Below are 16,929 nucleotides of genomic sequence, written 5' to 3'. Positions count from 1 at the left end.
CCCACCCATGTTCAAGGAGATCATGCAAAACACCACAACACACAACCCGTGCCTATATTCAAGACCCAGGACCTCTTTGACTGGGAGAGGCTAACATACCGCTAGACCGCAATGCTGCCTTGCAATCCAGATAAAGGTTTACCATCGCAAAGTGTACTGTGGTAGGCTGACCTTGTAACATACAGCACAGTGTGGTTGTAACTTCAATGCAACTTTGTGAGCCATAGCTGAGCGTTAAAATTCCATTAGCATGCCTCGTGTGACTGAAACATAGTAGCGCAAACATTCCCTTCATTCCTCGCCTCCCTAGCTCGCTGTCTTTTCTTCCAGCTACTCCTTCAGTACTTTTTTTTTTGTTTGTTTTTGTCTTGCATCTTCTTTCGGTCCCCTGTCAGTCCTCATTGTAATGCTTGCCCCTCCTGCCCCCCCCCCCCCCTTAAATTTCACAGGAATTCAAAGTTATGGGGACCCCACAGTGTGAGCAGGGCCCTCCATGGTGGTCTCACGTGAGCTCTCGCACTTTCTGTTTACCTTTCGCACGTGAGCCTGCCTGTGACAAAACGCACACTTTTCGGGAACGACGCAGAACGTCAGGTCAGTTTTCACAGTTTGCGCTCACTTGACATTTCTCTAGGTACGCTTCCATATTCTTAGCTGTCTCAAAATTAAAAATGTATCGGACTAAAGAACTCTGGCTAGAATTAAAAACAAACAGGGTTCCTGGTTTTACATTTGGGGTTGGCATTTGATTAAATGTCCTTGGTCCACTCTCGGGGAAATTGACTACTGATCTGTTTTTTTTTTTTTTTTTTTTTTTTTATTGAATTATACTTTATGGGACGGGAAAATGCTCAGCACCTGGGCTAGTGTTGAACAGGTGTGGCTCGCAATTCTTAGGTCCTTGGTTCAAAGCTGGGTTCTAGCCTACCGGCGTTGAGTTTGTATGTTCTTCCCCTGCTCGCGTGGGTTGTCTCTGACTTCTTCCCATGTTCCAAAAACGTGCTTCTTAGACACAAAACTGTTCTTCGACGTGAACGCATTCAATGTGAGTGGAAATAGTTGTTTGTCTCCATGTGCCTTGTGATCCACCAATGCGGGATCTGCTCCACCCGTTGCACCAAAGTCAGTTGGGATTGTGCTCCTGCTCACCCGTGAGACTAATGAGGAAAGGCGGCAAAGAAAATAGGACGGCTGGATGGGAGAATCTCCGAATGTTCTGCACTCCTCTTTCCACGCCAGTTAGGTATTCGACGCATGTAATTTTGCCCCTGATGGTTCAAGATGTGATCAACCAACCGTCAGTCACACAATCCACCGCAATCCATTTAATTCAGCAGTTAACTGATTATTATTATTTCTATTTGACAATGACAAATAACCCGTTCAAGATTGAACTTTAAGTGACTTCTCATTTTCAGCTGGCAAGCGTCAAGCTTTATTTGTGTCGCAGCAAACGAGGCTTTTACGGGCCCATCAGCTCCAGCAAGAAACCGAAGCGAAGCGAAGCCGCTTGTTTGTGCAGGTGTCCCTTTGCTGAAGTGGCGGAGTTTTGTGACGGTCTCGCGCACCCGCCATTTGACACGTTTCAAGTGGCGACTGCGGCTTCTCCGTTTGCATGCATTCGGGACAATGAGCCTCACCGAGCCAATCTCAATGTATGCATTTGCGGCTCCAGCGGAGGGAGAGACCCCTTTGGATCTCTGTATGTCGGATGCAACTCGGGATTATAGCCTTCGCTTGGCATTGGTTTTTACGAGGCTGTCTTTTGCTATACTAGCTTGCAGCTCTGATGTTAGCCACACGCATGCAACCTACACATAAACAGTACTTTCTTGGCTACGCAACCATTTTGAGCAGCAGGGCGGACTGATCTGCTCAGCGGGATCACGTTTTGATTCAAGTCTTTGTTGGCACGTCCAAAGCTATTTGGTCGTTCTGCGTGCCAGTGGAAAACATTTTCCAACCTATTAGGGCGTCAGATTTAAAGAAAGGGCACCCGATCCAGCGCGCCACATGATTTTATATGGCCCGCGAAAAAATTTTAAATTGTCAGATATGACAAATGATAACTTTGACTTCTTAGAACCGTTTTATGTGACCCAACCCATTACCTCTGATGTCTGACTTCAAAACTAGTTGAAAAATTGTACATGTAAATATGATGGGGCTATCGATTCCAAATAACAAAATATGAAGTCATCCTTCAAGCTGTCAACATTGAAAAATAATTACCTCGACAATAAGTGTACATAGACCTTCCTGGCTAAAATCTGTGAGGAAATCTCTACGTTCATGTCAAGTGAGGAGACCGTGATAATCATGGAGACGGAAATGATCACTTCACATATATGGCACTAGCAACACGGATGTCTGGTGTTTTTGATGAATATTTTTAGACTACTGTCATACTGTACTCAGGCTGAACAACCAGACCAGACACCATTTCACCCAATCCATTCTTTATCTGGTTTTATGGCGTGAATAGCATACTTTGTGATTACATCCAGGAAAAAAAAAATATCGAAAGAGCAAAAGACACTTGGGGCAATCTTTAACATGCTTTGATCTGGTAATGTTAAACTTTTCAAACTTTTTACTTTTTTGTGCAAAATTACTAATACAGGTAGTTCAAACTTTTAGCTTTAGCGGTCCTCTTTGTCCATGTTAATATTTCTGGACCGTTGCATTCTGGAGTCTTCCAAAGAAGTTTCTCTTGCATACAAGTCTTGTGTAAGAGCTCTTCCGAGTCTATTAAAAGGCTTGCAGTGTGCAGGACATCACCGTGAGCTTATAAAATAAGGCCTTGGCTGTGTGGTGAACTAAGGACACTGTTCTTGGCTTTAGATCTCCTCAGCCAGTCTACGTGGAGAGCTCTCATCTTGTTTGCGTATTAGGGTTAACGTTTGAAATGCCACATGAAACCAGCTTGTTTTTGACTTTTTGCGTGTTGCAGCTGAGCTCTGCAAAGTTTACGTGTGGTTGCATAGTGTGCCTCTTTTCTTGCCTACAGAGGCTTTTTTCTTGCTTTGAACGTCAAAACTAAAGTAGAATACAGTCGCGAGCATGTCAAGACAACCGCTCCTAATTTGAATTAGAGATTGTAAACCCACAAAGATGTATATATATATATATATATATATATATATATATATATATATATACACACACACACACCGCTCTCCAGTACATGACTGCATTTTGTCATTACCGCTCATATCTGATTTGTGTAAAGCAGAAGCTTCGCTTTTCAAAAAAAAAAAAAAATCAGTTGGATTGTACGCCATCTCACCGGTGACATTAATGAGGACAAGCAGTGTAGAAAATGGAACAATCAAATCGTTTTGCTTCACCTGTTCCGGTTGCCAAACTTAAATACGTGTATGTTACGGTTCCAAGAATAGCTACAAAGGGAAGCTCAAGACACAAGCGAGTGATTTAGAAGATGTCCCAATCACACATTTTACAGTTTATTCTCATAGACGAAGTTGTGCGTGTAAATGATTGGTAGTTCATATGTGTGGGCGACCTTAGGGATTCCACTGTATTTAAATTGTGTGATCACAAATGAATCTTTTCAGAATCGACTGTTCTGTAGTTATTTTGCCAAGTATTCGAGTAATCACCACAGCCCCCACCCCCAAAAAATAATCACTTGCAGGCACACCACAGTAAGAAACTGAAGTGCATCAATAAATAGTTTTACTACTCGAAACATGCATTTTATTCTCTGGTTCTTTGGCTGTAATTCAAACCTTAACCTGCACATGTTGGTACTGAGAGTACGGCAGTGTACGCGAGGAAAAAAAAAGAATTTGCTAAACAGTTATCATTCGTAATTAGAATTAGCCTGCTACGGATTACATTTGTGGGGGAAAAAAAACGGGACCATTCAACTCATTCATACATGTTACATGTACATTACACGTCTAACAGTTTCTTACAAACACTTACAGACAGCCGTATCTGTCATTTTTGGCGCAGTTTATCAGTTTCCCCAATACTGGGTATGTCTGCAATAAATGTCTGTGTGAAACGTTGGTTCCATTGGTGCAAACATGGGAGGTTGGGGGCGTCAGGGGTCCCGGCAGACCTTGGAGACAGAAATTCTGTGTCGACATCGTTTTGGAGTCGACTTCCCAGCCGCCGTGCGATTGCACTGCAATGACTTAGGAGAGAGTGGCGAGATGTCTGGCGCGCAGAATCCAGCCCCTTGTAACTGACTATTAATTCTTCACACACAGCCGCAAACAGACTGTTCACAAATACAGACGGGGACACACAGACACAGGCACGCACCCTCAGACAGATGGTTCACACAGACACACAACTACATTTCCATTGACATTATACCAAGTAGCCACGCTCCAGCCAGACAGCGTGTTGAACAGATAACTTCGCTTGATGTCCTGGCCGCAAAATCGCGAGGGAGATGATTTATTGAAGGCCGTTCCCGCCAGAATTATAATGTTTTTCCTTTGGCAGAAAATCAACGGCTGGCGCGTTAACAGCATTTTTTTTTTTTCTCCCAGCTTACTCTCTAACTGGTCTCCTCCCGACAGGGGCTTCCATGCAAAGACAGACACTGGGAGTCACGAAATGACACAGCATACGGGGAGAGTCCTGCTAGACATAAATAAAACTGGAAATAGGAAGAGCTTCAGACACACACTCATACAGTCAAGTAGGCGATAGCGGCCCGATGGGAAACCTGTTATTTGGCAAACTGCATTGGGGGTGTTTACCCAACAATTAAGACCCTGACTAACAGTCTGGGGCCGTGACAGACAGTTTCTATTACCGTCTGCAAAGCAAGCTGATCTGAAAAAGGGTGGATATTATTCAACATTCATCAGCGTTTGCGGCAGCGTGCCGCTCGTGCCTTGCTGCACGACTCCTGCTGCTTAACACCGACGCAAGACCTCATTCGAGGTGGGAGTTGTTTTTGGTTTGACGAGTTCAGGTGCCAGATTAGGAGACGCCGACAGCCAAAGGTGGAAACCACGTGATGCCGTCTGCTACAAATAGAAGGAAAACCTTCTTTTGAAAGCAACCACAAGACCCAAAATAGACATTTCCAGGCACAAGCTTGTGAGGAAAGATGCAAGAGGGGGCCATCTTAAGCGGGGTATTTACTGCTCTCATCCACTTAAAGAAGCGCACGTATACCCTCTCGGACTGCCCTACATTCAAAATGTCTATCTCGGGGCAGATTTGTAGAGCAGACAGATTATCCACAGTATCCAGGTGAGAGTTGGACTAAGTACGATTTGGGTTCTTCTGTTTGGTTCTAGAAAAGGGGTGGAGTGGATCTTGAGTGCATCTTCTTGTGTAGCTGTTTTGCAGTGAATACACACCAAACATTGCATTGCTTTTTTTTCTTTTTAAATGGGAATTGATATACAGAGAGTCCTCGGGTTAAGACGGTCACAACCTAAGACGTTTCGACTTTACAACGCCCGTCCCCCGTCCGCCCTTTTGTCTGGCTAATGCTTGTCCGCGTTTGTATCTTCGCATTTTTCGCCCTCCTTTTTAGAAATTATCGCCCCAAATAAGAAAGCTGTGTCTTTCAGCAATGCTTCTGCAGCCAAAGGAAAATGAATGACCATGGAAACGAAGCTCAAGATCATAAAAAGATTGGAGAAAGGAGAGACGCCGACACCACCGAGGCTTCAGTCGGTCGACCGTGATGACAATTATTAAAGACAAAGCCCGTATTTTAGCGCATGTGTAGGGTTCCGTTCCTATGTCGGATACAATGATCACAAAACAAGGTTCTTTGATACTTGTCAAGATGGAGAGGACTGAGGACCAGGTTCCTTGGCAATAGCTAAGCACAGCCTCCCCTTCTTCGTCTCCATCCACCTCTCAGCAGGAATGCTCAGTACGTCATCTTGTTTATTTCAATGCATTTGTTTTATAGTATTTTGATGTAAATTCTGACTTTAATGGTGGATTCCTACTTAGGTCTCTACTGTAGAAATGGATCCCAGTACAGACACTTTATTAGCTAACTTTAATGAGTACTAATGCAACAGCTACGGTATATCCAATAAGAATCACTTATGATAGACGGTTGGAGAATTATTCATTTGACAATATGTGTAGTATTGGGGTCGTGGTGTGTAAGTAAACTGCAACATATTAAGAGTTGTTTCTAATACGTTCACCCAATCGTGTAGCAAAGGAGAGTAGGCAAAATCCAATGCAACCACTAAGGTCAAACACAGACTGTTCCTGAAAACTGTAGCGGGGGAAAAAAAAAACGGTAATAGATCATTCGAGGACTAAGTGTACAGGAAATCCTTTAAATAGCATTCTTAACTGTCACATAAGCATAAATAGAAGTTAACCACACACACAGAAAAAAAAAAAAAAATCAATAAAGCATATTGTCACAGAAGTCAAAGATAAAGTCCAGAAATTGTTCAAATTTGATGACTTTAAAGATTCCACTGTTCCAAGTATGATGAAGCCGCTGTGCAAACATATTGGAAAATTAAGACCTCAACATCATGATCTGAGTCACGGATGGTGTCGTGCTTTACTCGCCTCACTTTCACCCTGGCAGTGTGGGTTCAGTTCCGACGGAGTGATTTTATTAAATTGCGCAGGTTGTGACTTGTGAGCGTCAATATCATCTTACACTTGCTTACACATGCTGTGTTATTATCAAATGTTGGCTGCAGGCGACTGTGTCATGCCGCGATGGGAGTTTTCTCCACTGCATCCTGTGCAGACAACAATTTGTGACATGGCTGTTACATCGAGCTCAAGGCTTCATGGGTCCCAAAAGGAATTTGTGATTGGGGGGAGGGTCACTTCCTTCCTCTGTTTCTTTTTCTCAGCCCGGCTCGCGTGCTGTTGGGCCTCGGTCCGGCGCATTTGGAGCGTCTCCGTCACATCCTGCTGCTAAATCCACTCCTCTCCCCCTCCCCAACTTTCATCCCCGTACGTCCATCCATGTGCGCAAGAGCCAAGTGCGACGGATGCAAACGCACCAGCAACGATCGCACTCTTCATCTTTTCCCACACATCTCCTCCTACCTTGTCAGAAAATACTTGATGACTAATAACATAACCTCCGGTATAAATAACAACTCACAATCTGCCCCCTCGGTGGTTTCAACGCTCACGCACTGCAAAAGTAAACAAACTGCATCTTTCAAGGCCATCGCTTTCGTTCCTGGCGTCCCTCTACGGTGACACAGATGCACACCTTTGTGGGGCCTGATGTGGGTCAAATTGTGTGCCCGTATCAAATATAAACCTCAGAAGCAGGTCAGATGAAGTGTTATGCACTGGCCCAAATATCTTACCCTATATTCGCTCCATTGTGACAAGGTTGGGAAAATGGAAAAAAAAAAAGTGGAAAGTGGAAAAAAACTGAGATGACACAAAAGCTTTTGTTCTGCTCTTTTGTCACAAGCAAAACAAGCCGAGCAGCAATTTGGAATGTCCGGATGGATGGGAGAATGGGATTTTCCATTTCAGCTGAAGTTATGTTTCATTTCCAGAGATTGTTGGTTGTTTTCTGTCAGCTTTATGACAGTAAAACAATCTTGGTGCATCGGCGTACACCAGGGGTGCTCAATATGTCGATTTTGGTCGATTGCATGACGGCGTGGCAAAAATAAAAATGAAAAATCACCTCGTCGCTTGATTCAGGTGCGGCATAAAGGCGCATTCTAGCAAGCTGGCCTCCTATTTACGTTCTCGCTCTTGCTTTCTACGGCAGTCGCGGCGATGCTTGCACAAAACCCACTCAAGCGCGGGGAGAACATGCAAATATGATATTTGAATCCAGAACCCAGAAACTGTTAGGCAGATGATACACTGTGATGCCCCAATCAGCTATCAGCTCGACATTAATATGCAGTCATAAAAGTTTTTAATGACATTTTAATTCCCAAATATTTGCAATATATGTATATATTATTGTTACAAGCGAAGAGCAGTCAAACAGAGTTGTTTTATCCCCCGAAGCGCTTCCCTTCCTTTTATGTCTATTGCATGGAATAGTTCCATTTTCATTGAATGACAATAAAAGAGCGCAGGACGGCCGCTTTGGGTTTCAAGTCATCTTTGATGCGCGCATATACAAAGCCCCGGCAGAGAAGAACAGTAGGAATCCCGCGGCTGCCCTATAATATGGGGGAACTGTAATTAGAGAGGACAGCAACGCTTTGAGATGTCAAATCGTCTCTTGAGGAACTTCAAAGTCGAGCGGCTGCGGACGCGCCGAGCGTTTGAGGTGATATTTGGTCACGTGACTCGACCCGATTGTGCAGCATCTGGACAATGTAGGGAGAGTACGGAATCAACTGCTGATAGAATACACACGTCAGCATAAAATCAGGGATCTCTAAATGTCATCAAACGCATGCTCGACAGTAAAAATTGTATCACAGCTTCCTGTTACAGCCCATAATACTGGAGAAATGATGATAGTTGCCGCAATTGCATTCTTCCATGAATCCCATGTGTGGCAAGACTGACTCAATAATTCTTTTGAATCAAACTCCCCTCCCGCTCTTACTGCAACAACACTCAGCATTCTGACGAATAATCGATATGACGACCGCCGGGATGACAAATAAACAGCAGCGCATGGAAAACTGTGTGAGGAGCCTCGAGGTCTTTTCACTTCATTTGCAAAAGAGACTTTTCCCCACACACCACAAGATGGAGTTTGCATGTCATTCCAGAATCTACTTTCCTGCCCACCCATGTGCCGAACGGGCCAACGGTTGCTTGATGCACGTGTAAGAATCGGGCCGGTGGGAAAAACTGAGACGTGTCATTGTGGAACTTGGGCGGTTTTCGAAATGAGTCAAGTGCCTCTCTTTTGGGGTTAAAGTTAATAAGGTCACAGTGAGAGCTAACCGAGGCTGAAATTATGGCTGAGCCTTGCCCGTATGATGTTTGGACAAGGCCGACAACACCTTCCAATCATTTACATTCATATTCACACCTATCGACAATTTAGGGTCTTTAATACAAAACACATTTTATTTATTTTATGGGAAGCTGGACAATCTCAAGAAAACTCACACTTGTGCAGATTCAAACGTTAGACCTGATGAATGTGAGGCAGATGTGCTAACTACGTCCCACAAAAAATATTAACAGTACTTTGTATCTTCTACAAAGGAAAACTTTAATTTCATCATTTTTAAAAAATGGCAATACACTGCAGTTGAAACAAACATGGGTGCACACAACATTGTGGAGTGGCTACGTCAGGTTGAACTACATTAATTGTTTTCATAATTGGAAATAATGCGCAGTGCAGTATTTTAGGAATAGCGAGGGTGGACGACTCCAAATACTTGGGGTCAACAATACGGAGCAATGGTGAATGTGGTAAGGAAGTAAGGAACCGGGTCCAAGCGCGGTGGAACCGTTGGCGCAAGGTGTCTGGTGTTCTATGTGACAGAAGAGTCTCCGCTAGGATGAAGGGCAAAGTTTATAAAACAGTGGTGACGCCAGGCGTGATGGACGGATTAGACACGGTGGACAGGAAGCAGAACTGGAGGTGGCAGAAATGAAGATGTTGAGGTTCTCGCTCGGAGTGATACGATTAGAAATGAGCTCAGCCAAAGTTGGATGTTTTGGAGACAAGGTCAGAGAGAGCAGACTTCGATGGTTTGGACATGTCCAGAGGCAAGAGAGTCTGAGGATGGAGCTGCCAGGCAAAAGAGCGAGAGGAAGACCAAAGAAAAGGTTGATGGATGTCGTGAGGGAAGACATGAGGACAGTGGGTATTAAGAGGGGAAGATGCACGAGATAAGCTTAGATGGAAAAAGATGACACGCCGTGGCGACCCCTAACGGGACAAGCCGAAAGGAAAACAAGTAGAAGCAGCTGCACTAGTTTACACAGGTTGTAACACTGCATGTGAATTCATTTTTTTCTTTGTTGAGCTCCTTACATGCTTTTGTAGGTGCTGATGCTTTGGCTAGCGACAGCATTCAAAGGCGCGCAACAGTCAACTCTCAACTCAACAAATTAGTTGCCAAACAATGTCGACCGACAGTTAGCATCTTTTATCCCTAATGGGAAAACCATATACTGCACATGTTTAACTATTTGGGGAATGATGATTTTTGCATGTGAGCGAGCCCAATACATGTTGCCGTGAGTCTTTGGGGCCTGCTCCATTTTTTCTTTTTTCTGAATTCAGAGGGATTGGTTGGGACTCGGGAGCAGCGTGGGGAATATACAGAGTTGCTCAAAAACATCAGACGTGAGCCACTGCCCCCCACTTCCACATAAACAGTGGGAAGTGGATTGCCTCAGATTGCACCAACGTGACAAACGGCGGCACCTTCACTGATGGCTCACACATTGCGAGAGGACGGATGACCCACCGCAGTTGGGCCAAAGCAGCGGGTACACCTGCAAAATGGAATGGCATTCAACCAACACGAGAAAATCATGCTCACTTTTGAGTTTAAATTTGAAAATACATTTATTACTACTCAGGAGTAGGAAAATCTAAAGTAATATTCTTCAGATTTTGAATGGAAAAATGTCTTTACAATTGTCTGAAATGAAGCGTTTTCTGCAGATGCCAATTCAATTTTTTTCCCGTATTGCTTAAAATGCCTTTTCCACGAACGTTTACACAAATGCATCTTAGCGTCCTCAGTTCCCTTATCTTTTTTTTGCGGGGCGGGAGGGGGGGGGGGGTTGTTTAAAAATAGTTCTTTTTGGTCACCCAAGCTGTCTTTACTGTTAATGCCACTGGAGAGGGCCTCTCATTATGTTATTCCAATACTACAGAGGAATCTGCACTTTATACATACATATGAATTCTTTTTTAATTGTTTATTCAAATAAAAATAAACATATCTCTGTACTGTATACTCGATCTTATTGTTTAAGTGTACCTTTTGTTGTGACTGCACGGCCTCCATTTCCATTGCTAGTATACACTTGAGACTCCAAACTGTCCCAAATTGTAAGTGTGAAAGTGAACGGGGACGACGTGAGTCAGAATGATTAAAAGGAGAAAAGTGAGGTGAATCTTCGCACAATCCAACGTGCACGTGTTTGTGTGGGAGGAAACGGGAATGCCTTGAGAAAGCTTCGGGAGGGCAGGAATATTCAAGACGGAAAGGCCGCAGACGGGATTCCGGAACCTCTGACTGTGAGGCAGACGAGCCAACCGCATGCCTCGCCGCACCTGTAACGGACCGTGTTGAACCTCAGAGGTTCCACGAAATGTTCCTTTTGGAGTGCTCTACTCATAAGCCTCGCAAGCCTTGAAAGTTTCCAGGAGAACTCTACGGGACGTGGAAACCCGTGGGCGGGTTGCCTGAAACCAAAGTAGCCTCTGACTAAACGTTGGATTCTTCTTTAACACCCCCAGTGGTTTCCTGGACAAGAGGAAACTGCTCACTGCTCCTCTGTGTCATGGTTGAAATATGCTTGAGAGCTCAGTTGGACCACAATGCATTGTAGAGGCTCTTAAAAAGTGTAACAGACACCTTCATTCTAATTAGAAGTCTCATTAGGCCGAAAGAGATCGTGGTAAATGTGCACCGTTAATGTTTCTCCAGGCAGCAACTGGTTTTTCTTTCATGTGCAACAGGTTTCCATTTCAAGCAATAAGCGGCCAATCTCACAACATGTTTTGTTCCTTTGTCCCTCCTTAAACAAAAAGCCTTTTGGTGCCGCGAATTAAAAAACACCGGATGACTGGATCCCACCCTCGGTTGGCTGCAAAACAAGTCTGCACTCTTACTCACAGCCGCGTTACCGCCGATGACATCACGGACTTTGCCTGGCTAAAAATACAATGCAGACTTTGTGATTCGCTCGCTGCGTTCGTGTCACGGCGGTCCAAAAAAAGACCCTGCAGCTCTAAAAATAGACCACAAACAATGGGTTAGGACTGGCGTTATAAAGGAGCTCAGCACTCGCCGAGATTATGGATAGCCAGGGGAGAGACAGAGCCGTTGTTGTAGTTGCTGACGTGACGCTTGCGGTCACAATGACGGTGCAGAATCTAACCCTGAGCTTTTTTTGCTTGCGCAGGGAACTCCAGCAACGGGTGGAAAGGAAAAAAAAAAAAAAAAAACAACCCTCATTTTAGCCCTGCTTTCATCCAATCCAACACCAAAGTTTTTTTTTTGCTATTTATAGATTCAAGCGATGTGGAGATAAAGGTGAAGCCCCCATCTGTTGTAAGCTTTTATATGAGCCCTGAACGCCCTGAGTTATTGCTTTCGGAAGAATTTCCCCTTTCTTCTTTTACAAACGTGCTCAATCTGTTCCAGACTCTCCTTCCGCTTTGGATTCTGTGTTGCGCTCGCTTGCTTCACTTTTTGGTGTTCTGCTCAGGGTACACACGCACACACACAACACAACCTTTGCACAAACAGGAAGAGGCGCTAAAAGGATAGGCTTTAACAAACCTGCGCGGCTAATCCCGCTCAGTCCCGCATTTTATTTTTTCCCTCCAACCCTCCACAATCTAATCCTTGATTAATACCTCAAAAGGCGACGGCATATGGGCAGCCTATCAGATAAGGTTGCCAGGATTAAAGGTGCAACAGTTGCGGCTTTATTACTCAAAATGTAAATCTGATGATAGGGTACATGCTATTTGCAGATGCGATGTCCACGTAGCCATTAGCGTCCTCCAGATGTTCCTTCTAATGAATTTTTTCTTGCAAAACAATCCCTTATTACGAAGGGCATTGGACAACAACAAAAACCTTAAATTCATTCTAATTGCCAGTATAATTGATGCTAATTATTTCTGTTTGCACGTCGGCCTGATGATTGCTATTAAAATGCTGCTTGAACTCACTCTCATAGCGAATACGGTTTAGTTTGAAGATGCCAGGTAGAAAATGGAAAAATGTTCCGAGCGCTCGGGCTTCTATTGCAGTAGACATATTTTGCCAAACTAACTTTTTCTACTTTTTGGAACTTAATATTGTCTCTATGGTGCCTCAGTAAAAGTGAAATATGAATTAAAATCGTCCACGCATTCTTGAGTTCCAGATGTTTTTCTGCAGAGAGACCTGAAATTAGGTCATTTTGAATTCCTCAAGTCTACTGATGTCATTGTTATTAATACTTCCCTCTCACAACAGCACCCATTTAGAGAAAAGCCAAATATGAACAAAGCGGATACAAAACTGGGTCAAACAGCTGTAACTGTCAGTGTGGCCTTTTCTGTACACACTTGTATGACAAAAACAAAGTTTTTTTTCGTTTTTTTTAATGAAATTGACGTTTTTATATAAGTCCATGTTAGAGTCGCTCTATGGAATCTTAAATAGCAAAAATACAAGACCTTTAAAGAAGAGAGGGGTTTTCTTTGTAGGGCGGGTTCACCACCACTCATGGTTTCATCCGTTTTTTTTTTTTTTTTTTAAGATTTCAAAGATTATTTTTGCTTTTTAATATTAGTGGTTTGAGCTTGGAGCCATTTTTTTGATTGTTTGTTTATTTTTCATTATAGGCAGCGTTGGAAAGTAAGACAGAATGACTGAAGATGTGACTGACGGTTACCTGATAGCTTGGGCTTTAGGCAATTTTTTTTAAACTACTTGGGAACCTTTATCTTATTAAAAAAAAAAAAAATACCCCATTGTTCATTTATTCACATAAGATTAAGAAACATACAGAAGGAGAACGACGGGACGTCAAGTAGCTGAATGGGTTCAGAAGCGACCCAAAATTAGCAACATTTCTGCTAGACAAATACGTTTATAAGCTTTTTGATTTTCAAGTTGTTGTTCACGCTGACAAACTCTCTACCGATAGCTCATGCTGGCAACGTAGCATTGGTGGCTATCATGACTTGTTTACACTGTTAATTGTAATTTAGTATTGCTATCACGTACATGCTTTCACAAGCGCATGACAAGTTGAATGGGCAGATTTGATAATCGCACTCATACTGTTTATGGAAGGGGAGGAGGGATTTGGTGAAAAGAGGCAACATTCAAATATTGTCCAGCCGTTTTAAAACTAGCGAAACGCCTTTTCAAAATAATCCAGAGGTCGACCAGAATTTTGAAATGACGTGATCGTAGATGATTTACTTGGACTCCCTGACAGGGTCAATAAAATTTAATTATTTGAATTATTCTTGGGTCCCGCTGCAGACCAAAAATAACAAGCAAGATGAAAACTAAAAAGCTTTGCACTGAATCTCATTAGATTGCTTATGTAAACGTCAAGAATAGGCTACTGATTGTACTATATTTAATTCCCAAATATCTCCAATAAAGACATCCATAAATCCCAAACTTTGATGACAGCAGATGTTGAATTAGACTCAGCGGATTGGCGCTGAAAGCGTGCTACGGGCCTGACTCCTAACTGACTGACTCGCCAGTTCACCGGATGCAGTGCACATGAGCGCCGCACCGTTCCAACCACATCAGACGCTTTTTCCTCATGTCGCTCTTTTCATCTTCATCCACATTATGCCTTTCCTCCCCCGCCCTTTATTTTCCTCTGTAGATGTGCCCCGTCTAAAATACCTGCAGCGAGTTTGTCCCCTTTCATTGCTGGCCTGGGCCTCACAGGCACGCTCGCCCGAGGCCAAGAGAATTTCTGTACTCCCAGAACAGAATTAAAGAATGGAGGGAAGGGGGGGAGGCCCACTAGAAGAACAAAGGTTGTCTTTGGCCGCTTTGTAACGGAGAACCTTGACAGCTGTGCAACAGCAAGCTATTTGCAGTCGGGATGAGTGATCCTTCAATATACGACGACTACGACATCATTTGCGCTTGCACGGCTTAACCGCCTCTAAGGGGATGTCAAAGATAATGACTGAACTGTCCACGGCCCAACTGAGGAGCACGACTTCGCTCCTTCCGCTCTTCTGCAAAGGTCCTGTAGTTAGCATTAATGCACGTTTTAAACTGCTTCCAATGTGAAGTACAGAACAGTCAGTCGAGTGTTTTGAGTCTATACTCGATTTGTAAATACAGGGAGTCCTCGGTCTACGACTGGGTTCCGTTCCTACAGTAGCGACTTAACTCGAATTTCGACTAATGTCGGATTCCGCCATTAAAGTCAGAATTTACATCAAAATACTTTGTATAAAAAACAAATACATTGGAATAAACGAGATGATGTACTTAGCATTACTGCTGAGGGGTGGATGGAGAGGAAGAAGGGGAGGCTGCGCTTAGCTATTGCGAAGGAACCTGGTCCTCAGTCCTCTCCATCTCGACAAGTATCAAAGAACCTTGTTTTGTGATCTTTGTATCCAACATAGGAACGGAAACTTTCACGTGCGCTAAAATACGGGCGTCGTCTTTAATAACTGTCACCGCATTCGAGCGTCTCTCCTTTCTCCAATCTTTTTATGATCTTGAGCTTCGTTTCCAAGGTCATTCATTTTCTTTTGGATGCAGAAGCATTACTAAATGACACGGTTTTCTTCTTTGGGGCCCATAATGTCTAAAAAGGAGGGCGGAAAATGCGAAGATACTCCCGGCGGACAAACACAGACAAGCATTAGCCAGACAAAATGGTGGACGGGGGACAGGCGAAATGTTTTGGGTCGAGACCGTCTCTTAACCCGAGTCCACTGCTGCTTGTTTGTTTGTAAAAGAGATTTGGCATAGGAACATTTAAAGGTACAAGGTGACCAAATAAACATACATGCTGAAGTTATCTTTCCATCTTGATGTGGTCCAACACTAACTACAATTGCAACAGCTGATGCAAATCCAGCCATATGGGCCACAATCTCAACTTTACACCTTACCATGACCGACAGCTACAGGCAGAGAAACGCAGCCATCAGTCTACTTCGTTCCTGTTTGTTCTGTCTACTTCGAGTCAATATGTTCCAAGTGGCGTTGTTATCGCAGTTTTAAAGTGGAAAACGTACGACTCCAAAACGAGTCGGTAAAAGCAGTGAAAAATCTATCAAGGAAGCAGACCTCTGTGGAAAGAGCAATGCAAAAAATCTTAACCTGATGAACGAAAGCAGTTCAGCAATTTTGCGCAGACGCAGTAATGGGAAATAACTCACTCACTTTTGGCATATTGAGTCCCTGCAAAATATCATTGTCATGGTCAACCATTATTTCTGACGTGTCAGAAATGACGTAATTCTATCATCATATAGCTGCCAAATGCTCCTCTCTGTGATATTTGAAATCAACCAAGATTGAATGGTAAATCAGATGACAATCTCACAATGATCGTAATCTTCTGCTTTTTCTTTCGGCTTGTCCCGTTAGGGGTAGCCACAGCGTGTCCATGATCTTAATCTACTTGGGTCCAAGTTAGCAGGAATCAGAACTGCATTCATCAAGATTGCAACTAACCCTCCAAGGCCAAGGGGGCTGGCTTCATATTCCTCGAGGTGAAACCTCTTCATTGAGGCTACAAAAATGAGGTCAGTATGTCAGGCAGCGTCTATTTCGCGTAACACCCGCTTTGCGCACCGGAGCCGGGCAGATTATTGCGGTTCCACTCTGACAGACCTCCTTTTTGTCGACAGGCCGGTTGACATCACACGACCCATTAAGGTCCAGCCAACAGGTGAGAGCGCAGCTGCAAGAATCTGCATACATCTGTCAGAGGGCAGGCAGCGGAGAGTTGGGGGAAGTCACTGACAACTGGCTTCATAAACTTCGGCTGTAGATGTACGAGACTTAAGATAAATAGCGCCGTGCACGCACAGCCCCGGGGGCCCTGTCAACATTCACGACCTCCAAATAATACCCTGATTTGGGTTTCTTACACTGTGTATTACCACTTGAAATATGAGCGTAAGGTGGAATTTTTTTCTTTCTACCATATGCAGAACAAGTGTGCAAAGATCTTGGGCCATCGGCGTTTTAATAACCCTTTTCACAACCCTCGTACTGACATAGCAGAACAGCAAAATCCAAGAGACTTGATGACAGAAAATAAACATAAAACCAACTGGACGAA

At 43.7% G+C, this 16,929-nt stretch overlaps 2 long non-coding RNA genes across 6 annotated transcripts in view; one reads left to right on the top strand and one right to left on the bottom strand.

The window, feature by feature from the left end:
• The window catches only part of LOC133499430 (uncharacterized), a 240,582-nt gene that overhangs the window by 168,181 nt on the left and 55,472 nt on the right, over nt 1–16,929 (bottom strand). The gene's annotated exons all lie outside the window — the stretch shown is intronic.
• LOC133499431 (uncharacterized) lies at nt 485–16,912 on the top strand. Its single transcript, XR_009794657.1, has 3 exons — nt 485–594; nt 16,230–16,387; nt 16,493–16,912. It is a non-coding gene; the product is annotated as an uncharacterized LOC133499431 (long non-coding RNA).

The sequence above is a fragment of the Syngnathoides biaculeatus genome, chromosome 4 (genome assembly GCF_019802595.1).
Source record: "Syngnathoides biaculeatus isolate LvHL_M chromosome 4, ASM1980259v1, whole genome shotgun sequence".
NCBI lineage: Eukaryota > Metazoa > Chordata > Actinopteri > Syngnathiformes > Syngnathidae > Syngnathoides > Syngnathoides biaculeatus.
This window is presented reverse-complemented; position numbering and strand designations above follow the sequence as displayed.